General features: G+C 43.2%; 1 pseudogene; it reads right to left on the bottom strand.

The window, feature by feature from the left end:
- Positions 1-918: 918 nt before the first annotated feature.
- Positions 919-1400, bottom strand: LOC141775852 (small ribosomal subunit protein bS1m-like; annotated as a pseudogene).
- Positions 1401-25933: the final 24533 nt, after the last annotated feature.

Raw genomic sequence — 25933 nt, 5'->3', positions numbered from 1 at the left:
CATGCTTTAGGTGGAGCAAAGTGCTTTGTAGAGTGAGGAAAAGTTTACCCCTTTTCTGAAGAGCTCTGCTGATATTATTGATGTTTGGAGTTATAGTCTGAACTCAGAGTGCAGGAAATACATTCTATTTCACCAACTACTTTAAAGTTACCTATAAACATGTACAGTACAGTATATTTGTGATGGTTACCTTATTCACACTTCCTTCAGACCTTTCACAATAAAAGACTTTTCTTGCATTTCCTAATTAGCACAAAAGGCCTTTAAACACCGGGGGTGAGATGAATAAACAACACAAAAATACTCGCCTGCGAATGTTACACTGTATGTCTAGGGCTTTTATTGTGAAAGGTAAGAACGGAAGGAGTGGATCTGGTCTGCGCTGCCTTTGTTAAGGTTGAAAGGAGTACTAAAGTTTGGCGTCCTGGTTCGGACTACGGAGCCGCCATGTTCTTGTTTTATAAATAGAGGAGCTGGTTCTGCACTACGTGATTGGTTTATACCTTTATTCAAGCAAAAGTTTAGTAAATCAGCCTTGTTCTTCTGTGTGAAAGCATTCATGACAAAAAACAACAGTTAGAAAAAATATATTGACTTGACTGAATAATGTAGTCCTTTCCTAAACCTAACTATAGAGGTTCTGTTACCTAATCCTAAAGTGTGACGCCGCCAAGGGCTGTGACGTCCTGACACCGCCAAGGGCTGTGACGCCCTGACACCGCCAAGGGCTGTGACGCCCTGACACCGCCAAGGGCCGTGACGCCCTGACACCGCCAAAGGCCGTGACGCCCTGACACCGCCAAGGGCCGTGACGCCGCCAAGGGCCGTGACGGACGTGATGCCGCCAAGAGCCAGGCTGTATTGCTGGGCCCGCTGGACGTTCTCATCCTAGTTTGTACATACCGCCCCTTAGCAGCGTCACGCCGTCACGGCCCTTGGCCCCTTGGCGGCGTCACTGCTGTACGTGTTGGCTCCCAGGAAGCAGGTGGTGAGCTCCAGGTCCTGTAGCCACAGACAGACCCTGCTGCCCCGAGGTAGCTTCTCTCTTCCGCCGCCCGCTGGCACACGCGGTGGAATTTCCTGTCGAAGTTGATGTACAGGTCGTCCTGGACCACATGAAAGATTCTCCCAACCACCTCCTCGTCTTTGGCCGGTCCCCATCTGGATAAGCAGGCACCGGCGGAGCAGTGAGGCGAAGCTCTGCTCCTGGCTGGATGAGGAGCCACTGCCCCCGGGTGTGGAGCTCTCCACCTCCCACCAGAGCTCCGACTGCCAAAGGTCGAAGGCTGCGGCAAAGCTGGATCTGGTCTGTCCGTTGGCTGGTTGCTGTTGGAGTCTGAGCTGAAGGAGTTTCTGGTGAACCTGCATGATTTTGTCTGATTTCGTTCAGAATCTGACATTGGTGGCACCGAAGAATAACTATATAGAAATAGTCAATCTTCTCTCTGATGGTCTCGTTTGCATATGCAGGTCATATAGAGGCATCAGTATTACATTAAGACTGTTCAATAACTAGTCAAAAATTCCTTTTAGTAACTAATTTAGGTCTGCTTTTTCTTTGCAGATACTGTCTGAAAATATTTGAAAAAGGACAGCAGAACATTCACATCATTTGTGCTTTTCTTTCTGTTTTTCTACTCTGTGTTTCTGCAAAACCATGTCTGTCTTTCACTAAATTAAAGAAGAGGTTCTTCTGTGTTCCCTCTTTACCACCGCTGTTTACAACTTGTTGTCGCAGAACATTTCAGTCAACATTTTTTACTTCTCCTCTCCCTTTCTCTGTGTGTCTTTTAAGCAGCATCATTCATTTTTAAAATACAAGATACAATACAGACGCTCATGAATCAAACATGTGGTTACGTGTGTTTATTGGCTGAAAAGGGCTGCAGGCAGACAAAGGACACTGTATACAAGATTACCAAAAGAATGACAATTATGGTATGCTGTTGTTGTTGTTGGGTACATTCAACATGAAAAAAATCGAGCTTTATAAGTATTGGTGGATAAAGAAATCCAACAGTTTTTAAACAGAGCGAAGCATCAAAAACACGAAAGATGGAGAGAATATTAATTTGTCATATACAGTTTTAATGTGTCTGTATCTTATCTGTTTTTTTTTTTTTCTCAAAGTCTTTTGAGAAAACTGCAACGTCTCACAAGGACATTTTTTTTCTTTTCTTTTACTCCCTGGTTCTTCAGAAGCTCCGGCCTCCCGGCAAGCTGCTTTATCTTAGCGTGTGCAGAACCCTGTGATGTCAGAGGAGAAAACAGGAAGTTAATGATCACGATTCGGCTCTGTCTTATTATCTTCTGGGGACAAAATCTTCAAGGGGTCCACTTTGTAATTTTTCTAAAGTTGATGCCTCGGACATTAATCTTTCACTAGGAGAAGGGAAGTTAAAAGTTACTCTTCTACTTAATCCCAATAATGTCCCACAAAATCCTTGTCTCCGAGCATTTTGTGAGCGGCACTACAAAGTAAATCTCAGTGGAATATAAAACTTCTTGTGGAAATCTTGTGAATGCATAGGCTATGTGTGCACAATCTAACACATTCCAACCTTCTACAGTGAAATCTCTGTTTTGAGAAATAGTTTTTCTGTCACTTTGGCAGAGCATCCATCCATCTTCAACCGCTTATCCGGGATCGGGTCGCGGGGGCAACAGCTCCAGCAGGGGACCCCAAACTTCCCTTTCCCGGGCCACATTAACCAGCTCTGACTGGGGGATCCCGAGGCGTTCCCAGGCCAGAGTAGAGATATAATCTCTCCACCTAGTCCTGGGTCTTCCCCGTGGTCTCCTCCCAGCTGGTCGTGCCTGGAACACCTCCCAAGGGAGGCGCCCAGGAGGCATCCGTGCTAGATGCCCGAACCACCTCAACTGGCTCCTTTCGACGCAAAGGAGTAAGGACTCTACTCCGAGTCCCTCACGGATGACTGAGCTTCTCACCCTATCTCTAAGGGAGACGCCAGCCACCCTCCTGAGGAAACCCATTTCGGCCGCTTGCACCCGCGACCTCATTCTTTCGGTCATGACCCAACCCTCATGACCATAGGTGAGAGTAGGAACGAAGATTGAACGGTAGATCGAGAGCTTTGCCTTCCGGCTCAGCTCTCTTTTCGTCACAACGGTGCGGTAAAGCGAATGCAATACCGCCCCTGCTGCTCCGATTCTCCGACCAATCTCACGTTCCATCGTCCCCTCACTCGCGAACAAGACCCCGAGATACTTAAACTCCTTCACTTGGGGTAAGGACTCATTCCCTACCCGGAGTAGGCAAACCACCGGTTTCCTGCTGAGAACCATGGCCTCAGATTTAGAGGTGCTGATTCTCATCCCGACTGCGTCACACTCGGCTGCGAACCGATCCAGTGAGTGCTGGAGGTCGCAGACCGATGATGCCAACAGGACCACATCATCTGCAAAAAGCAGCGATGAGATCCTCAGCACACCGATCTGCAAACCCTCCTCCACCCGACTACGCCTCGATATCCTGTCCATGAATATCACGAACAGGATTGGTGACAAAGCGCAGCCCTGGCGGAGGCCAACCCCCACCGGAAACGAGTCCGACTTATTGCCGAGGATCCGAACACAGCTCTCGCTTTGGGCGTACAGGGATTGGATGGCCCTGAGAAGTGCCCCCCTCACCCCGTACTCCCGCAGCACCCCCCACAGTATCTCCCGGGGGACCCGGTCATATGCCTTCTCCAAGTCCACAAAACACATGTAGACTGGATGGGCATACTCCCAGGCCCCCTCCAGGATCCTTGCGAGAGTGAAAAGCTGGTCCGTTGTTCCACGGCCAGGACGGAATCCGCATTGTTCCTCTTCGATCCTTTGGCAGAGCAGATGGCTCTAAATATTACACTACGGAGCCTCAGCCTTGGTTGCTATGGAGGAGAAGCCAGTCAGAGCCACAAATCAGAGCAGTAGTGAATTGAAAATGCTTGTTACAGTTGAGAACCAAACCAAGCGCCATAAGCCCGGTTTCCACCGCAGGAACTTTCCCCCGGAACTTTCCCTTTTGAACCTTTTGAGGAACTCATTGCGTTTTGACAGCAGGGACCAGGGTCTAAATTAAGTTCTAAATGAAGCCTTTTTACCTCCAAAAAGACCCTGGTCAGGCGGTAGCACTTTCTGAAAGTACAGGAACTTTCAAGGTGGATTTTGCAGGGATGACCGTCGCTGATTGGTGAAACACACACACACACACAGCGATGCTGCTTCAACTTGTATACCACTTCTTAAGGGTCCCATATCGTGCTCATTTTCAGGTTCATACTTGTATTTTGTGTTTCTACTAGAACACGTTTACATGCTGTAATGTTAAAAAAAAAATTATTTTCCTTATATTGTCTGTCTGAATATACCTGCATTTACCCTCTGCCTGAAACGCTCCGTTTTAGTGCATTTCAACGGAATTGCAACGAAATTGCGTTGCTAGGCGACAGGAAGTAAACATGGACCCAAACTGTCAGCTGATGTTATTCACATACACTGCAACAGGAAATAAACTAGGACCCATTTAGAATGTTTACGTTTAAAACCGTGTAGTGGTCTAAATATTGTATATTTGTGACATCACAAATGGACGGCTTGTTTCAAACCCACAATTTCTGAATACGGGCTGCGTGTATTTCTCCGTATATTGAGCGTTTTGATAGTTTAACAGCATTTTTATAGCACTTAAACCTGCTTTTTAATCTAAAGACCTGAAAATCTCACTTTTTACAATATGGGACCTTTAAACAAGGAAGTACTCTAGTATCGATTTAGGACCATTTTAGGGCGAGGGGAGAGCATTTCTCTTTGTTTGTTAACATTAAAAGTAAAGTTAAAGCTTGACGGAAGACTTCAGATTTCAGAGAGAGAGCGTTCCTATTGGCTATGCTATGGTCATGTGAGCGGTGCTTGGTATTTCCTCAGCAGATCTCAACATGGCTGACGGGGTCACAAACTTTCTCATTTTACAGCTAAACCGTACACTACAAGATGATTCTGACAACATTTGAGGAGAGAAATAGGCATTAACGTAATAGAATATTGATTCATATTTGATCAGCGCTGCCTAGTTTGACCGTTTGGTCGGAGTTCGCGAGTGATTGACTCGTGGCTCTCATAGACGGAAGCTGGACGGCAGACTCACATGATTTTTTTCAGATTACCTGTTTCATGTACTCCTTTCAGGATGTAGCGACCGTTTTATAAAAATAACTTTTTTGCATCATATTAGCTCCAACCTCACCTACTGCTGCTGTAAAGGTCCCATGTTGTAAAAAGTGAGATTTTCACATCTTTTATATTATAAAGCAGGTTTAAGAGCTTTATAAATACTGTTAAACTATCAAAACGCTCAGAACAATGAGAAATACACACAGCTCGTATTCAGAAATTGTGCGTTTGAAACAAGCCGTTCGGATTTCTGTCCATTTGTGATGTCAGAAATATACAATATTTAGACCATTACACGGTTTTAAACATAAACATTCTAAATGTGTCCCAGTTTATTTCCTGTTGCAGTGGATGTGAATAACATTAGCTGACAGGAAGTAAACATGGACCCAAACTGTTGCCTAGCAACGCAATTCCGTTGAAATGCACTAAAATGGAGCGTTTCAGACAGAGGGTGAATATACAGGTATATTCAGACAGACAGTATGAGGAAAATAAAGTTTTAACATTACAGCATGTAAACATGTTCTAGTAGAAACACAAAATACGATTATGAACCTGAAAATGAGCACGATATGGGACCTTTAAGCTTTGCTGTTGGCTTCCCAACTCATTAACAAAAAAACAGAGAGAGAAAAAGAGAGAGATTGCGAGGGCGAGTGGTAACAATAGAAGAGGGAGACACTGCGACGCGGTCATGCCGTGAATGAGAGAAAGAAATGTTATTTTCTGATTGTTTCATGGCGGTTATGTCCTAAAGCACAAATAAATAACCATCAAACACTCAACAGATGATTTACTGTGGAGACAGACGCTCTTAGTTTCATTTTCCTCTGCTGCGAAACCGAACGTTTGTTTTTTTCCAATGTGTTTTTTAGATGAAACGGGCAGCCACACTGAACTCCAGGCTGCAGAGTGTGTTTACTGCTGCGACCACCAGTCATGTTGCTTTTTGCTATGTCAGAGGACTAATTTGTCGAATTTTCACAGGTCTTTAGACCGCGGTGGAAACACAGACAATAGAGGGCTGAGGGAACCTTTAAGTTCCTTGAGAAGTAGTTACAGGGACTAAAATAGTGGAATAGATTTCTTCGAGAATTTGACTTTGTTTAACCCTCTTGAGGAGAAAAAAATATTCAAAGTTTTCACCTCAGTTTCTATTATTTTAATGTTATGTGTTGTTGTGTGTAGGCGCTCTACACAACAACACACGACACTGCACACTCTACACCTGCAATGTTTTCACATCCCAATTCCCTTTTAATTTATGATATTCAGCAGCCTGCAAAAGGTCAAAGTCAGTATGTGAAACACTCGTTCTGTCCATTCATCAAATCAAATCTCGCAAACACATGGAGCTTGACCTTCATTTCCTGTAAGTTTCTATAGAAAAAACATGATTCACCACATATTTCCATGGCTCTCTGCCAGTGTTGACTGGCAAAATTCCATATGAAGGAAGAAAAATGCTGCAATATTTTACTGACCAGTCATTGGGGAAATGCCAGCGGAAGGCAGATTCGTTATTGCTTATCTGGTCAGCCCGTTCTTATTCCCAGAGCGTCAAATACCAATGCTTTGTCATGGCCGTTGACGTTTGATGCCACAGCACAAGGCACCGTGTAGTGCCTGTATGAGACCAAGAAAGTGCGCCGGGAGTGGGTTGACGTAGTTTAAAGAGCTAAAAGACACACTAATTAATAAGGGTTGCTTAGTGGAACCGGACAGCTTCACGGTGGTGCGAGCTGACAGAGACAAACAGAGCAGTAAAAAGAAAGGCGGAGGGCTTGCTGTCTTTGTGAACTCCAGATGGTGTAATCCCAAACACATCACCGTAAAGGAGCGCATCTGTACCCCGGACATTGAGCTGCTGGCTGTGAGTTTGAGGCCATATTATCTGCCTCGAGAGTTCTCACACTGCATCATAGTAACTGTTTACATTCAACCGAGTGCTGTGGCGGTGCAGGCGAGTGACGTCATCCACTCCACTGTCGCGGGATTACAGACGAGGCACCCCAGCGCATTCATCATTGTAAATGGTGATTTTAATCATGTGAAGGTCTCCAGAGCCCTGTCGAACTTCGCCCAGTATGTGACCTGTAACACCAGACACAATAAGACCCTGGACCTGCTGTATGCCAACATTAAGGAGGCATACAGCGCCACTGTTCTCCCCCCCCTTGGCGGTTCAGACCACAACCTCATCAGGCTTGTGCCAACATACAAGCCTGTTGTCAGGAGGCAGCCCGCCACCACCAGGACTGTTCAGCAGTGGTCAGTGGAAGTTGAGGAGGAGCTGAGGGAGTGTTACAGGTCAACAGACTGGGAGTTGTTTGACAGGGTCCACGGTGAGGACATCGATGGGCTCTCCCACTGCATTACAGACTACATTAGGTTCTGTGAGGAAAGCATCGTACCCACCAAAAAGGTACGCTGCTTTCCTAACAACAAGCCCTGGATCAATGGGGACATTAAAGCCCTGTTGAACAGGAAGAAGAGGGCGTTCATGGCCGGGGATATTGAGGGGGCCAAGGTTGTCCAGAAGGAGCTGAAGAAGGAGCTGAGGGCGGCAAAGGACACCTACAAAGACAGACTGGAGGGGAGACTACAGGCCGACAGCTCCAGGGAGGTGTGGGGGGGGTTCAGGAAGATAACTGGCTACAAACAGCCGAGCCCTGGTGTTGAGGGGACCCAGGAACATGCAAATGAGCTAAACCTGTTTTTCAACAGGTTTGACCAACCAACCCCCATGAGCTCAGCAGGACAGCCTGGGTCCTCACTCACCAACACCAGTGCCCCCCCTCCACACCTCTCCTTCCCCTCCTCCCCCCCCCCCTTCCACACCTCTCCTCCTCCCCCCAGCACCCATCCCCAGGAGGCAGCAGCAGCTTGCCCCCCCCATACCTACCCTGAGGAGCACATCCACAGCATGTCCTTTGCACCTGGAGACATTGCAACATCCACCCTGATCATCACAAGGGGCCAGGTGAGGAAGCAGCTCTCAAAGATCAGCGTGAACAAGGCCAGGGGACCAGACAACATCAACCCCAGGGTGCTCAAGGCGTGTGCTGGGGAGCTGGCAGCAGCGTTCCAGCACCTCTTCAGCCTCTCCCTGAGGCTGAAGAAGGTTCCCCAGCTCTGGAAGACCTCCTGCATCGTCCCGGTGGCCAAGAAGGGACACCCCAGCACCCCCAATGACTACAGGCCAGTTGCTCTGACGTCACACGTCATGAAGATCTTTGAGAGACTGGTTCTGCAGCACCTCAAGCCCCTTGTGAGCGACTTCCGGGACCCCCTGCAGTTTGCATACCAGGAAAACATCGGTGTGGATGATGCCATCACCTACATGCTCCACAGAGCCTACACTCACCTGGAGAGGCCGCACAGCTCTGTAAGAATATTGTTCTTTGACTTCTCCAGTGCCTTCAACACCATCCTGCCACTCCGGCTAGCTGAGAAGCTCTCAGCGATGCAGGTAGACCATGGCCTGGTGGCCTGGATTACGGACTACCTCACCAGCAGACCACAGTATGTCAGACTGCAGGGCAGCCTGTCAGATGTGCTGGTGAGCAACACCGGCGCCCCCCAAGGAACTGTGCTGTCTCCCTTCCTGTTCACCACCTACACCTCCGACTTTCGCTTCCACTCGGGTACATGCCACCTACAGAAGTTCTCCGATGACTCCTCCATCGTCAGCTGCATCACAGATGACAACGAGGAGGAGTACAGAGCCCTGGTGGAGAACTTCATAGGGTGGTGCGATAACAATCACCTCCAGCTCAACATTGGAAAGACCAAGGAGCTGGTGGTGGATTTCCGGCGGAGCACGAGGCCCCCAACTCCCATCACCATCCGAGGGGAGGAGGTGGAGGTGGTGGACACCTACAAGTTCCTGGGAGTACATATGAACAGTAGACTGGACTGGACTGATAACACCGAGGCCCTCTACAGGAAGGGACAGAGCAAACTGTTCTTCCTGAGGAGGCTCAGGTCTTTTAATGTATGCAATAGGCTGCTGCAGATGTTTTACCAGTCTGTAGTAGCCAGTGTTCTCTTGTTTGCTGTGGTATGTTGGGGGGGTAACATGAACACAAGGGATGCCAACAAACTGAACAGGCTGGTGAGGAGGGCTGGCTCTGTGGTTGGATCTGAGCTGGACGGTCTGGAGGTGGTGGCAGAGGGCAGGATGAGGAGGAAGCTGGACGCTATCCTGGATAACCCCTCCCACCCCCTCCATGATGAGCTAGTCAAGATGAGGAGCACCTTCAGCCACAGACTCATCCCTCCTCGGCACAACACAAAGCGCCTGGGTCAGTCCTTCATGCTGGTAGCCATCAGGCTCCACAACCAAGGCAGACCCCCATATGACAACTATTAGGACTTTTAAGAAATTTAAACATGCACTATCTGGCGCACTTTACACTCACTTTACACTATACATCCTATATACCACTTTATTGCTGACTGCACATATGTACATATTACATTTATTTATTTATTGTACATACTACATTTATTTATTGACGGACTGTACACACTATGTTCACCCATTCACTCTGTATCTTTTATATCTCTGTTATTGTCTTTAGAATTTTTGTATACCTTTACCTCTCCTGTGATTCACTCTGTTTGCTGATGTTGCTGCTTTGACACCTGAATTTCCCTCCGGGGATTAATAAAGGTCCATCTTATCTTATCTTATCTTAATGGCAGGCGGGAGGGGCGGTGGATGGGCCCAACAAAGACAAGGCTTTCATCCAGGAGACCACTGTTCATGTCCAGTGTGTTAAGTTTCACTCTCACTTTATAGTCAGCAGTCATTTTAAGCCCAACCATGTAGTTCTGTCCTAAACCTAACTATAGTGGTTATGAAGCCATAACCTAAAGTGACGCCATGGGGCGTGACAAAGCGGCAGTTTGTGACGAGGTAGGATGAGAACGTTTGATCTGGTTAGTATAATGCGGTTGATATTAGGCTTCACACTCCACCAAACACATCAAATATGTTGACGTGACAGAAGTGCATATAACGGATTCAGTGTGGACACGGTGTCATAAGGTGATTTTTGGGCTGTAGTAATCTTGCTGGTATGATGTTAATATACACTCAATAGATCACCTTCACTGTCTGTTGTTGCTCTGAAATGTGCGTGGCACGCGTCAAAAATAGGCGAGACCTCTATTCTCTAGAAGAGACGCAGCTGGGAAAAACAAAAACAGGTAACGCAGCCGCCACGCGCTCCTGACGTTCCCTGGTGTGTCCCAGGGTTGACAGTTTCTGGGCCCCGGTGCGCCGCACCGGTTGCACCGCTGATATTTACGCCGCTGGGTGTGCGTTAGGCGACACGGAGAGCCAACTGTTCATTCTAAACAACAATGGCGGCTCCTGAAGAGATTAGCCTAGATGCTGCAATAGCATCAGTTCTATCAGAACTGGAGAGTATTTCTTCATTGAAAGAAGCGCACTGAAGGCTTTTCTCGGTGGACGAGATGTTTTGCGCTCTTCTCCCGACTGGCTTCGGCAAGAGTTTGATTGACAGATGGTTCATCTAATCACCTGCCAAGTCTTTTTTTGAAAGTGCCCGCCCTTTTCCAAACTGTTTTTAATGACGGCTTCTCAGATGGCTCTGTGGAACAAACCATCTGGTGGGTCAGGTTCATTTTTCTAGCCTCGTTTTTGTAATTTTAAACTGTTCAATGTTCTACGATGAATCTGCAGCTGTGAAGGTTCTTGAAGTAATTGAAGATATTGAAAAAATATGATGACCTTTTATAAAAACATTTTTTTTAAGATCACACACACTACAGTTCATTATACTGCAGTTCTAACCAGTTAGAGATGAATGTATAAATATCTATTCAAACCTTAAATCAGCCTACACACACTCACAGTTGATTAACTGCTAAAGTCGTGTCAGATGTTGAACAGCATGTCGACTACAGGAAAGAGATTTGTGTTCCTTTGCAGATAAATTCATAAGAAAACACACACACACACCACACACACACACACACACACACACACACACACACACACACATCCCTTCCCACAAGACACTCATAATTTTTCAGTCGGTTGCTGTTTGCAAAGATGACAGTGTCATGTATGTGTGTCCGTGGTTGTGCACGTGTGTGTGTGTGTCCACTGAAATATGTCTCCAATCGGGTTAATATCAACTGAGAAGTGCTGAGGGCGCTGCCGTGGCTATGACCTCCTTAACGCCCTGCTTTGTTTTATGGCCGATCCACTGTGACAGACCATTAATGGGGTGGGGGGGGAGAAATGGAGCGAGTGGTAGATAAAGAGAAGGAGGGAATCACCAGAGAAAGAGTAAGCAATACTTTCTATAACTCATTTGCCAAAAATGTATTTACTTAATAAAATGATCTTTTATACAGATGTTCATATTCTTATTAATACTTTCTGCTTCAACGATCCAGTTTCCCTCCAGGAAACACGACATGCTCCTCTTTCACAGTCTTACATGTTGGAGAGATGAAGTTACTCTATGTTTGCTATCACGGTTATTAAGTTGGAAGACAGTGATATAATTCTTACGGCGGGGTCGCACTGTCCGCATGAGAAGCTAGTAGCAGCTGCCTTGTTGAAGTGCTGCGTATCTCACGCGTGTCGCGTCCACACTGGCAGCATTCCTGCTGCTGCTGGGCCCCTGCTGCCAGCTCTTTCTTTCTACATAGAGTTTGCCTTTCATAACGGCCATTTCATTCCATTATAAATGTCATTTATATTTATTTTACACAGAAAAAGGTTAAGAAGTGTGTGCTCATTTGTTAATTATAGTAATTTGTGTGTAGCAAACGGGGAAGCAGTGAAAATGTTGTTTTTGAAAAGCTTAACGCCAAAAAAATATGGATTGAAGCAGAATATTTTGTCAAATGAAAAAATGTTGGGAATTTTGGAAATGATCTCATGTCGACTTCTGAACTTTACAACGCTCTGGAGTTATCGGAAATATTTGTATCACACAAGTCAGAAACAATCCTATGCAGCCACTACCGGAGTCTAATTCCACAAATAGTATAATAGTAATAATATTAGTGTAGCCTGATCTTTATCTGCAACTGTGCACAAATACCATGTTTAAATAGAATGTGGTCTGCTAAGTAGCAAAAAATATATATTTTTAAATAGTTTTATATACAGACTATTATATCAATTATCCAATAAGTGTGTTATTATGATTTTAGTTATAAATGTGCAAATACAATTTTGACAACCTCAGAGCAGACAAATCCTGGCGTATCCCCTGAGATCTTTGGCGCCCAACTAAGGGGGTGCTGTACCCCAGGTTGGGAACCACCGCTCTACATTCACTCTTTTCTCAGGCTGGAAGAAGTACCAAGAAACGGAGAACTGTAAAGTCTTTGCAGTTGATCATGTGAATATATAAATACAGCCAACTCTAACTTTTAACTTGGTTCCAGCTCTTCCATTTTTTTTTTATTTGTGTTGGTCTTCGTGTGGTTTGTTGGTATGTGCATATGTATGCAACAGTCTAGCAGGCTAAGACAAGACAAATAGACAAATCTTCCCACATTAGCCAAGGGTTAGCGACAGTGTTGCTACCAGGAATTTTTCACACTGAAACCGGCAAAAGAGAACGGGAGATGTTCTCAGTACACTTAAAAAAAACCACATACACACACCTGATCTCACTGTCTCTTTAAATGACATGGAAACAAAATACTAACTGTGTGTTAGCACCAATTTCACTCTGCAGAAATACACACACTCACAAAGGAGAAAAGCAGCTAAAGAAAAGGGACTGAAGACGAGGAGGGGAGAAAAGTGGAAAAGAAAGGGGGAACACAGGACAGGGGGAAAGATACAAAAAAAAAGTGTCACAAGAAAGTAGGACGGGCGACGGGAGAAATCATCTCAGTGGGAATGATGACGGGGGAGCAAAGAGTCAGCAAAGAGGATGGAAGAGAGGGAAAAGAGCAGGGGAAAGATAGTGACTTAGAGAAAGAGAGGTGAAAGGGCAGACAGGAGGTTTGGAGGACAGTGATGCAAGCTGGATGGAAAATGCATTGAGCACAGCGGTGCCTCTCTCCAGTCGTTCCAGTTCACTGACTCACTGGAAAATAGGATGAGTGACTGGTCTGAACGGGACAGGAGGAAAGAGATACAGAGGGGGATGAAAAATAACTCAAACACTTTATAGAAAAGACTTTATTACAAGCAGTGCTGCAGAGGTTGGTCATACTGTCAAATAGAGTTTGCTACTAAAGACATGCAACCTAATATGAACCACATTTGGAGCAGTGGTGGTTTATTTATTCAAAAGTTAAAGGTACACTGTGTAAGGATTTGGTGGCAACTAGTGGTGCCGTTGCAGATTGCAACCAGCTGAAGTCAGACGGCGACTGGCGGTGCCACAGTTTTGCACTCTGCAGCTCACGTTACTGCTGTTTTAGAAGAGTGTCGGAGAACTACGGTGGCCTTCAGGTGAAGTCAAAACGCAAAAAAGCTCTCTCTAGAGCAAGTTGTTGGTTTGTCCATTCTGGGCTACTGTAGAAACCAACCCAGCCTCACGGGAAGGCGTATAAATACCACAACATTACACGTGCCATGAGTACGCATATTAGCCATTTTGCATGTCATTTGTACGCAGTTAGATTTCAGCAAGAAAACCACTTATTTAGGGTAAGGGAACATGTCATGGTTGGGCTTTAAATAACAACGTCAAACATACAGAAACAACATAACACAACTACAGAAAACACGTCACAAACGTCAATAAAAATCACAAAACAAAACACCGCTCAACAACGGACTCGAACACAGGTCTCCTGGTTAAAAGTCTGGTGTTTGTTTGCAGCCCAACATTTTAATAAAGTGATTCAGTGTGTTGGATGACTTAGTCTTTTTTTAATAAATCAACTTTCTTTAATGAACATAACTCATCAGTGTGTGAGCAAAGAGTTTTTTGACCATAGTGAAAATGTTGTTTTTGAAAGGCTAAACGCCAACAAACATGGATTGAAACTAGGGCTGTCAATCAGGTACTGCATTTAGCATAAAAAATATGCTCAAATCATAACATGACAAACTGCAGCCCAACAGGCAACAACAGCTGTCAGTGTGTCAGTGTGCTGACTTGACTATTACTTGCCCCCAAACTGCATGTGATTATCATAAAGTGAGCATGTCTGTAAAGGGGAGACTCGTGGGTACCCAGAGAACCCATTTACATTCACATACCTGGAGGTCAGAGGTCAAGGGAACCCCTTTGAAATGGTCATGACAGTTTTTCCTCGCCAAAATTTTGCGTAAGTTTCGAGCGTTATTTAACCTCTTCGCGACAAGCTTCTATGCAATGGTTGGTGCCAATGGATTGGATGAGCCCGCTACAACCTCTGAAAGATCGATTGCGTTAAAGCGTTAAAGAAATTAGTGGCGTTAAAAAAAATTTGCGTTAACGCGTTATCACGTTGACTTTGACGGCCCTAAACACAACCCGTTCTCATCCGGGACTTGTGCCTCGGTATCAGTCGCCAATGGGCGTGACAAAGTGAAGATATTTGGTGACCTGAACGGGCTGCACACCCTGCATGCTGTTATTGGCTGGGGGTTACACCCTCAGGTGGGGCCCAAAACCACTTTGCAGACGCCCACAAGAGTCCCGAACACAGCAAAATAAGAAGAAAATACAGGCAGACGGCTGCAGGGTATCTGCAGATACACCAACACACACTTCTAGTGGGCAGAAGTGATGATTGAGAGGGATTATTTTTCTCTCAGTCTATACATTTTAGGAAATTCTTTCATATTATACCTTTAAAATGGTATGCGTCCCCATGAGCTCAGGTTGGTTCGACAGCACTCTCCATCACCATCATCAGAAACACCAGACAAGGGAATATCTTTTGGAAGAATGCTGTTCATCCCTCCAGTAGAGCCACACAACTCTGATCACATTTGAAAATCGCCCACAAACATAGTTTAATCTGATCAGAGCCTCCACACGGTGTGAAGCAACTCCTAATGTAATAACTGCACATAATGCGCTAAGAGATGTAATAAAAGCTCAATTTAATGTCTGATGTAATAAAAAAATTTAAAGACATAATCAATATCCAATTAGTCTCAGATGTGCAAATAATCTGATATGAATGTTGCTGCTGTGTATGTGCGTGCACGCGTTGGGTATTTGTGTGTGTGTCTGTGTGCCTTTAAGCATCATTAAAGCCAGTTAATGGTTTTGTTGACAGACAGAAGTGCTGCTCGTTCTGGTGGAAAGGACAGTCAGACGTGCCTACCCGTCTTTCCCATCACTCCATCTCGCTAATCTCCCACTCGCTCTTTCTGTCTCTCTTTTTTCCATCCCTCCATCTCAGTCTAGACGTTTGTTTGAAGAGAATTTTCAGGAAGTTAAATAGAGGCCCTTTCTACCATTTTCTTCTTTCGTTGCTTTCACTCATCCTCCTCATTCCCTCTCATCTTTCCCCCGCACTCATCCTCCTCCTTCTTCCCTCTTTTCTGATCTCCTCTCTCCCTCCTTTTCGCCATCTCTGTCTCAATAACACCATATAGGTGCAGTTTGAACTTTAAGGTTGGGGGTTCACAAAAAAAAATCCAGATGAAATGCCATTTAAACAACAGAGGCTTTGTTTACACAAAAATTAATAGTCAGGCACCAGCAAGTGCATTTTTATATCCCGACTAATATGCCTTTGTGAAAATTACCATAGAAACCAAACTCACACAAACCACAAAACCCGACAGTAAACCAGAGATGAGCCGTGCATACCCGTTGCGTAGGCCACCAGGTGGTGTCTAATAGCATACTGTATATGTTAAACACAGAGATGTCAAGTGTATAGGGATTCTGTGTGTACTATTACTCCTAACTCCGCAGACACATGCAGCTCTTTAATCCCTCTCCGGTGGCTCCCTGTGGATTTTTAAAAATGGAAAAGAATAACTGCTTTTTGTTTACATTTCCATTTTTATTTATCATTGTTGTAGGTCTAATGAACAAGGGTAGGACGGAGTATTTGGACCACATTGAGGAAAAAAAAAAAATCTGAGATTTTTTAGAATAAAGTCATAATATCACGAGAATAAAGTCAGAAGTTTAAGAGAAAAAAAGTCGTAGTATTATGAGAATAAAGTCATACTATTGTAAAGTAGTAATTTTCCATGTTATTCTTTTTTTCTCATAAAGTTATGACTTTATTCTCGTAATATTACGAAATTTTTTCTCGTAAAGTTATTACTTTATTCTAGTAATATTACGACTTTTTTTCTCATAAAGTTATGACTTTTTTCTCGTAATATTACGACTTTTTTTCTCGTAAAGTTATGACTTTATTCTCGTAATATTACGACTTTTTTTCTTTTTAAGTTATAACTTAATTCTCGTAATATTACGAAATTTTTTCTCGTAAAATTATGACTTTATTCTCCAGACAGTTTTGTTTTGTTTTGTTTGAACCTTTGTCGGACCCTGTTTCTAAATAAATAAAAGCTATATATAAATGGAAGTTAGAAAAATCCAGCACACAGATTTTTAGAGTAATCTCAAAAGTTTTCATGTCATGAACATCCAAAATATATGTCCAATAGACATATTGTGTCCTGTGCTTTTTCCCTGCGTGTTAATAGTAAATAGCCTACAACTGCATTAAATCCTGTTTATGTCATGCTACTAGCGCTACTAGCTACTGGCCGATAGCCGGTTGTTTTGGAACAGAGACGTTAATACATCTACCACGGTACAGGCTTACAGCATACAGCCCATGGGTGCATTAGAAGATAATAAAAATGATGAATTACAGTCAATATATATCCATTATTACAGCTGCATACAGCTAGCAGGAAGCTGGCAGAACCGGATATGTCATATGAGCGTGCAGGACGGTGCAGTCCCGTGGGTCTGATGAACATTCATTATGCCGAGGCAAAATAACTATTAGTTAATTTTACAACTTTTAAGACATACTGATATAAAGAGGGCTATTTAAGTGTTCGTACTGGGAAGTTAATTTACCTAAAAAAAAAAAATTATCCTCTGATTTTCATGCGTCTCTTTATACATCCGTGGCCACAGACTCATTGCTGTTTTCAGTCCAAAATGCATCATCTACAGAAGTGGCTGTTGTCAAAAAAGCACTGGAGTTTTGCCTCTTTGCTTCTAAACTCTTTGTCTGACACTTATCCCCCTTTCTTCCTCTTTTTTGATCTCCTCTCACCCTCCTCTTCCCCATCTGTGTCTCACTAACCCTGCTTGTCATTTATAAACATAAAGTACATCTGGATATGATGGACATACTTGAGCGTGATGGATTTTTTCAGTGTCCCCATGTTCTCATATATACACACCTCTTCTAGATCTATAGTCTGTGAGTGAAGGCACCGCCTCAGCTGAACTCCCACAGCAATGATAGATAGACAACTTAATGGGTAAGTTTGGCAAAAGCAGACTGCAAAGCACTTTCACGCAAACTTCCCTGGGCAAATAACACCAGAGGGAGAAAGAGTGAGAGAGAGAGAGGCATGAAGGTAGAGAAGGAAAAGACAGTTGACGCCAGTATTCAACAGCAGACGCGCTCCCACGTCTCTGTCTTACTGTTTCTATTCTTTTCTTTACCTCAGCTAAACCTAACAGGAAGGTGATGTGACGCGGCATCTGGCAGCAGTCAATATCAGGTGTCTTCAAACATTGAGCAACAATGGTAGTAAACAGCGTAGTGTGTCTCAGCAGAATTCAGTAGACGTGACTCCATCACTTTCCTTTGTTGATTCCAACCTATGAGGACCAGCCACATGCGGCTCTTTAACCCCTCTCCAGTGGCTCCCTGTGGATATTAAAAAATGGAAATGAATAACTGTTTTTTGTTTACATTTTCATTTTTATTTATCATTGTTGTAGGTCTATGGTACGATGGTATGACGGAGTATTAGGGCCACATTGAGGAAAAAAATAAATCTGAGATTTCGAGAATAAAGTCATAATATTACGAGAATAAAGTCAAAGAATTACGAGAAAAAAGTTGTAATATTATAAAAATAAGGTCAGAAGTTTAAGAGAAAAAAAGTCGTAGTATTATGAGAATAATGTCATGATATGATGAAGTAGTAATGGTATGTGTTATTTTCTTTTTTTCTCGTAAAATTATGACTTTATTCTCGTAATATTAAGACTTTTTTCTTGTGAAGTTATGACTTTATTCTCATAATATTAAGACTTTTTTCTTGTGAAGTTATGACTTTATTCTCGTCATATGACTTTTTTCTCGCAAATTTGTGACTTTTTTCTCGTAATATTATGACTTTATTCTGGAAATCTCAGATTTTTTTCCCCTCAACGTGGCCCTAATACTCCGTAGTACATTTGCTCTTTGGCCCTCACTGCATTAGACTTATATACTATATACTTATGTTACGACATTTTTCCTCGTTAAGTTATGACTTTATTCTCGTAATATTACGACTTTTTTCCCCCTCAATGTGGCCCTAATACTCCGTAGTACATTTGCACGTGGGCCCTCACTGCATTAGACTAATATTCTATATACTGAGACTATAAGCTGTGTAACCTTCATCACAATGCTCAAATGTTTTGCGGCTCCAGACAGATTTTTTTTTGCCTAAAAATGGCTCTTTTGATAGTAAAGGTTGCTGACCCCTGGTATACAATATGGATGTACTCTCCGTGACGTCACCCATATGGTTTCTGAAAAGCAAACACAAAGCTCAAAGTGGGCGGCTCCAGTCATCGCCATATTGGCAGTGACGACTCCGGTTATTCCAAAAAATGGGCTAAAAGGTGGAGCCTGGATGGAGCCGAGGCGGCCTGAGGCCTGGTTGCTAAAATATGCCCACCTAGCTTGAAGCTATCAAGCTAGCTAGTTAAGGCTAAGAAGCTACGCTATATCATGGAAGTGAACAGGCTATATGCTACTCTTTGTAGTCGGCTAACATTAACCCTGTGGTCTTGTTGCTCTCGGTTGCCGGTTGGTGCTAACATATAAATGAAATAGTACTAACAGTTTCACTCAGTGTAAAACTGGAGCACAGACCTCTTCAGAACAGGGACGCTTTGCTGTTGTTGGTGTGGATTCAGACTACTGAAAATGTACCCTATGCAGACATTCAACCAGGGTCCAGAGTTGGTAGCATTCACGGCCATGGCTAGAATACTGTAAAAAGTTGAATAGTGTTGCCTCATTGGGCTCACCAATGGCAATGGGGGCTCACATGACTTTTTCCATTCATTCACTAGAGTGGCAGTGGGGAGAAAAAAATAAACTTATTTAATTCAACATATTGTTCTGTTCAAATCTATTGTCACTGCATTTAAATAACATATATGCATTGAAATATACCCAGATCAGCCGTGGCACTCCCACTGCTTCACATTAAAAGCATTCAACTGGGGAAACATGGGTTGGCTTTTATTGTGAAGAGGTTAGCGGCGACAACGATTGTACATTGAAAATACAGTGTCAAGACAATTAAGTTTAGTACTTCACTTGACTTAAATTGTTTATAAATGCTTCATGAAATGAAAAAAAGCTTACATATCTGTGTGTACATATAGATACTTATGTGTATACATTGTAGAAAAAAAAATCGATTCAACTATAGGTCGCAATTTTTTTTTAACGATTTTGAAATAATTTTTTTAATGCCAGAATCGATATATATATTTGCTTCATTTGAGTCTATTTGGAAGTAGAAGGAAATTTACCGCTTTTATTGTTGTATTCTGAATAACATGACGTCCTATCCGTTCTGTATCTGTCAACCAAAACAAACCGAAGCCGGCAGCAACGAGGAAGTACAAAACGGCGGAGGGTCCGCGTGGATACGACCTGAACCCTCACATTATAATCCAAAGTGGTAAACACTACACATCCAGTAAAGGATGGAAACACTTTGGGTTTCACATATTGCAGGAAAAGCAGAGCTAGACATCACGGCTAAAGCTGCATGCTAACTCTGTCACAGACAGGAAACGTTATCGTATCGCAGTAACGTGCGGTCTAGCCAGCCGCCACTTTCATCTCCGTGGTCAAATGGGCCGACGCTACAACTGTAGAGCACCTATATACTGACATTTATGTTAAATGCATTCAAACGGCCCCGATGGAGATGACTATGGATGTATAAAGAGAACGGAGCTGACGGGAGAGCTAGAGGAGGACTTGGCAAAGTTAGCGGAAGTATACACGTGTGACTATGTCCGGTTTTAAAAATAACGTGTTCACAAATGGAACTGTATATACAAACTACATATATGGAAATAAGATTGATTGGATTATATTCACCAGAAGTATAAAACATTACATGTCCCTTGTGAATTAGAAAGCAAATACCACTAGTTTGTGAGGGAAATGTCTTTATTCTTAGATTTTTGGGTTGCTCAAATTAAATGTAATAAATAATTCCTGACAATGAGTGATACATCTGACTTCAGGACATCTCTGACTACATACTACATGCTGAAAATAAAACATGATGTTTTAAATTAGATATTTTCCAAAGTAAAATTCCCTAGAAGTGTATGATTCAACTTTTCCCATGGTCTAGTGTAAAAAAAGTTAACAAAAATCGCAATAAATCATAATATCGCATATAGCATAGAATCGCATGTACGCAATACATTGTCTTAACATCTTTGCATGGAGGGCAATGGTTATCTAAAATTGTATTGCTTTCTAAGCTTTCTATATTTTGCATGAGCACCAGTATGAACTGCTGTTTCTAACCGTGTGTGTGTGTGTGTGTGTGTGTGTGTGTGTGTGTGTGTGTGTGTGTGTGTGTGTGCGTGTGTGTGTGTGTGTGTGTGTGTGTGTGTGTGTGTGCGTGCAGAAAATAAAGACTGTTTTCCAGCTCCTTACAGGACACTTTGACAAAACGGCATCACGCTCTGCTGGGCTTCAGGTGTGCACTATTACACACATTTCTCTCACTCTGTTTCTTTCTTTCTTTCTTTCCTTATATCTCAATCTTTTTCGTCCATCTGCCCTTTGCACCCGATCTCTCACCTCTCTTTGTTTTTCTGTAAATTCCTCTCCCTCCTCTCTGACTTTATTTGTCTTCCTCTTTACTCTCAGCTTGTCAGAAAAAAGGTCCACCATTACTCTGTCGTCCCTCCCTAAATATCTCCCCCCGTCCTACACTCCATCACCCAGGATGGCAGGAAGGATGGAGCCTGGAAGAGAGAGGGATTGGACAGGAGGGAGAGAGGAGAGAGGGATGGAGAAGCTGAGGAGAGAGGAAGGGAAGATGAGGCATTTCGATGCAAACTAAAGACATTCATCCACAGGGAGCTAGCAGCTTTCTGCATGATCTATGCTCAGTTTACAGGAACATGCTTGAAAGCTGGCTGTAACTCACTCACTCACGCACACACAAACACATGCACAACATATCATTTCCAGAGAGCTTGTTTTCCATCATACACTAACCGACAAACATATGCCAGTGCATCACCCCTGGGAGCTGAGGTAAACACGATGATTCTGTTAGATTTCCCTTCCTCTCAGACTTGTCTTGTGACATGTTCAGTCATTGGTTTTTCTCTAGCAAAATGTCATAAAAAAAACAAATTGTTCAAGGCCTTACCCTGGGTCAATTACTCTCTGTCTTATATTATATAAACTGTGGAAAAAAAGTTTGGAAACTTGTGTTTGGTGGATTATTTCTCTGTTGTATCAATGCTAATTGGCATTGTATTTTACATGGTTGGAAATCCTGTTTATTTACCTTCACAATGATGTCCAACTTGTAAGGATCATGCATTTGTGGGATGAGCAGCACAGCTGATTATGTGGGTAGCGCCCAAGAAAGATTTGCCAAAATGCTCTGCCAACGCTAAGGGCGCTAATAAGGAAATTTCTTCTTTAAGCTTAAAGGTCCTATATCGTGCTCATTTTCAGGTTCATACTTGTATTTTAGTAGTTTCTACTAGAACATGTTTACATGCTGTAATGTTAAAAAAAACTTTATTTTCCTCATACTGTCTGCCTGAATATATCTGTATTTACCCTCTGTCTGAAACGCTCCGTTTTTGTGCCTTTTCAACAGAATTACAACGGAATTGCGTTGCTAGGCAACAATTTGGGTCCATGTTTACTTCCTGTCAGCTGATGTTATTTACATACACTGCAACAGGAAATAAACTGGGACACATTTAGACTGTTTATGTTTAAAACCATGTGATGAGCTATATATTGCATATTTGTGACATCACAAATGGAGAGAAAATGGCTTGTTTCAAACTCACAATTTCTGAATACGGGCTGTGTGTATTTCTCTGTATATTGAGCGTTTTGATAGTTTAACAGTATTTATATAGAACTTAAACCTGCTTTATAATATAAAAAACCTGAAAATCTCACTTTTTACAATATGGGACCTTTAATGTCATGCAGGTTTCACTTCCACAGACCTAAAGATGTAGTGATCATACAGGGTATTGTTTTACTGGTGCTGCTCTGCCTTTGCTTTGTAAATTGTTGAGACTAGATGCAAATGTTAGTCTCCTTCAGACTAACATGACAAAATTCAAAGTGAAAAATGTAAAAGTGCTACACCATTATGATATTTCTATTTCTTTAGCACATCACTATCGCTTACTTTAGACATATTGGGCATATAGTGCACCTACACAATACAATAAGCGTAGTTTCAGTAGTAGTTGTACCTACCTGCCGGGCACTAATAGGCCAACTGACACAGTTAGCTGGTGAATATATAGAAGCATTTAGCAACTTGGATATTTCCCTAAGGGATTGGTTAAGACCAAAACCAGAGCTATAAGGAGATGAATACTGAACTTAAATTCATCAGGTTGCCACGAAACATGACTCCAAATGAATGTTGCTCTGTATCTGCTGGATGTTTAAATAAAAAAAACTCAATGCTGTAAGTTGGCCATATTAACTTAAGAGGTGTTGTGTTTACAGCTTGTTTGCCACTGCCCCCCTCACCAAGAAATCAGCTATTGCAGGTTTGAAGATGCATCATGGATTTCTCTGTGGAAAAGTGCAGTTATGTGTACATTGAGGGGCAAAATTCACAATAGGATTGCACAACTTTTGCAGCCACTAAACCTGCACAAATGAGACAAAAAGAACCCGTGTAATTCTCAAAGCACCCGCAAAGGGTGAAATGCACCATAACTGTCCTGCCAAGCAAACAGTGTCTCGATGCTCCTGTGCTATTTGTACTGTGCTGTCAATCACTCGCGAACTCCGATCAAACGGTCAAACTAGGCAGCGCTGATCAAATATGAATCAATATTATGTTACGTTAATGCCTATTTCTCTCCTTAGATGTTTTCAGAATCATCTCGTAGTGCACGGTTTAGCTGTAAAATTAGAAAGTTTGTGAGGCGGCAGGGGCGTCAGCCATTGTGGAATCTGTTGAAGGAATGCCAAGTTCAGGTCACATGACCGAAGCACAACCAATAGGAACGCTCTCTCAATGAAATGACCTGTGATTGATCAAAGTCCCCCGTCATAGATTTTTTTAAAGCCTGAAAACAGAGCCATGAGGAAGAGCAGAAGTCTAGTTTTCTCTCAGAACACTTGAATTACAATATGCTGAAAGGTTATTATGGAATTTCTGCCCAATGATGCCAAAAATATACTGCCTACTGACACTTTAAGCGGTGTCCAATTACACACTTATCTTGGGACGCAGTGACGATGCAATGACAGTTGTGTCCTGAAAAATAAATGAATAAAGTTCTCCTACATGTCATTTTTTGAAAATATATGTGAAAAATGTATGAGGAAAAAATTAATACAAAAATAAGGTTATTATATAATGGATATAATCCAAGGCTTACATTTTTCCCTTTCCTCTCTCTTAATTGCCTTCGGGAGTTTTGGATAGAGGTGGCACTCTGGCAAAACCTCTGGCTCAGGCTGACTCTCACTCCTCACAACCAACGCTTCGATCTCAATCACATTTATACTTTGCCACATGGATACTTGCAAAAAAGGGCGAATTGCAGTCAGCTGCAAAACAGTATGACCGAATTTGCGCTGTAATATCATTTGCACAATTGTTACGACCCGGCGGTCGTATGAACATTTATCTCTGTATTTGTGTGTGTGCTCTAATGTGCTCTGTGCTTGATTTCTTTTCTCTGTCTGCTGTGTGTGTCTTGTCAACTGATTGGCTGATTGATTGTGTGTGAGTGTGTAGGTGGTTCCATGGAGCCGATTGGTGCAGCCTCCAAGCGAGTGGTTTAAAAGGCCGGCTTTCCTCATCTCCTCTCTCCACCTCCAGCCAGACTGCCAGCAAGTTTGCACCAGTGTTGCCAGATCTCGTGAGAGAAACCAGCAACCAAAGGGCTGTACTAAGAAGCAGGAGTTCGCGTTAGCGAGGTAACTTCAGGGTTAACACCTTCAGGGTTTTTAGTCTTACGACGGTGGATCACTTCTTACCGGGGTAGATCACCATGGTAACTGATGCTGAACGGCTAACCTGCTCCGGAGCAGGTTATGTTCCAGATAAGAGATCAACTCGTATAAAAGCACCGCCTACTGACCAATCAGAGCTCCGTGCGCAGACCGTATGATAATATTACACACATATGAAGAAGTTACAGTCATAATCCAGACTAAAAACAACACAGTTTAAACTGATAAACGCAGGAAGGACAGCTGGATTTATACTGTGGGTGTTTACCACTTTGAATTATGTTTTTATATTTATTTTTTTACTTAGTCTTGAGTCCGTTTCACACCGCTGGAGACGGGGACGCAGCTGAAAGAAGGTTGAAATAGTTATACAAGCCTCATATTCATTAATTGGCATAATGAGGTGTAATCCATTCATCCATTCCATTTCTTAAAGCTATTTATATCTAGAAGACTATATCTGACTTTTGAGTGTTCCGTTATATTAATAAATCTATTAATTTACGCATTCACACATCAGGAGTTTTTTATTTTTCCAGCTGTCCGTCCTGCATTTGGCAGCTTCAACTGTGTTACTTTTAGTCTGGATTATGTATTTAACTTATTCGTATTTGTTTAATATAGTTCGCTCTTCCTTAGTAAAATGTGCCGCTCTGCCTGTCTGTCTGCAGTCAGTAGACTTGTCCATGTCTGTGATTGGTCAGATGCTGCAAACACCGCCCCGTTCACCTGAACGTGCTCACAGCCAGAGTGAGAAACCCTGGGTTGATTTACCGAGTTGATAACCACCTTCGTAGGACCGCTTAGAGTGATCTTGTTTGTTAGGGTTAGTTAAGCCAGATAATGAGAAGATACCCTGGGTATGTTGAACTCGCTTCGTAGTACAGGCCTCAGGTCAATAGAAACAAGCCATAAAGAAGCAACTCTCCCCCCATACCACCTGGTATTAACATGCGTCCTCAGTGATCTGATCACAAGTGGACAGCTCAAAGTACAGGTGTGAACGCACTGAAGACGCATTGAGGACGCATTGGGATCAGATCTTTCAGACCACATTCAGAGGTGGTCTGGGCCACATATGACCACGTTCTTTTAGCAGTGTGTACGCGAATGCGTCCTGGGCCACATTAAGGACCGCCTACTCATCTGATGTCCGGCTGGGATCCGCGGGATCACCGCGCCCCTCAGGTGAATAAACAGGCAGACACGGGCGCTTGTCAGCATGGAAACGACGTACTTGTGATCGGATCACTGAGGACGCATGTTAATACCAGGTCTGAACAGGGCCATAAAATTACCGTTTCATTCATACGGCATTTGGTGAGACCGGGCTGTTGCGCCTTTAGTG

This window comes from Sebastes fasciatus, chromosome 10 (assembly GCF_043250625.1).
Source record: "Sebastes fasciatus isolate fSebFas1 chromosome 10, fSebFas1.pri, whole genome shotgun sequence".
Taxonomy (NCBI): Eukaryota; Metazoa; Chordata; class Actinopteri; order Perciformes; family Sebastidae; genus Sebastes; species Sebastes fasciatus.
The sequence above is the reverse complement of the archived record's forward strand: the minus strand, read 5'-3'. Positions and strand labels throughout refer to the sequence as shown.